This window comes from Crocuta crocuta, unplaced genomic scaffold (genome assembly GCF_008692635.1).
Source record: "Crocuta crocuta isolate KB4526 unplaced genomic scaffold, BGI_CrCroc_1.0 scaffold2088, whole genome shotgun sequence".
Taxonomy (NCBI): Eukaryota; Metazoa; Chordata; class Mammalia; order Carnivora; family Hyaenidae; genus Crocuta; species Crocuta crocuta.
Window position 1 is genome coordinate 199,072 of NW_027527892.1, and position 442 is coordinate 199,513.

General features: G+C 34.4%; 1 protein-coding gene across 1 annotated transcript in view; it reads left to right on the top strand.

The window, feature by feature from the left end:
• LOC144245678 (ubiquitin carboxyl-terminal hydrolase 9X-like) overlaps positions 1-442 on the top strand; it is a 137,960-nt gene that overhangs the window by 108,112 nt on the left and 29,406 nt on the right.

A 442-nucleotide genomic window follows, 5' to 3' on the forward strand; every position in this document is an offset into this window, starting at 1 on the left:
TGGCAGACTCACAGGTAGTTATAGACTTTTTGCTACCAGAATACTTATATATATTTTCAGATTCTAGAAATAACTGAAATTGCTAGCAGCCAAATACATTTTTACTTTTTAAGGCTCTATTAATATTTTCTCAGAGACAATAAAAATGGGCTCCTGGCTGGTTCAATTGTTTAAGCATTCGACTCTTAACTTTGGCTCAGACTATGATCTCACAGTTTATAAGTTCGAGCCCAGGGTCATTGTTCTATCTCTCTCTCCCTCTCTATCTGCCCCTGACCTGCTTGCATGCATACACTATAAATAAAACAAACAAACAAACATTTTTTCTCTTCCTCTGTCTCTTTCCCCAGCTTGCCCTCTCTAAAGAAAATGAATAGAAAATAATAAAATTTTCAGAAAAATGAAATGTTACCTGGCATATTTTTATTTTTAAAGTTCCAGT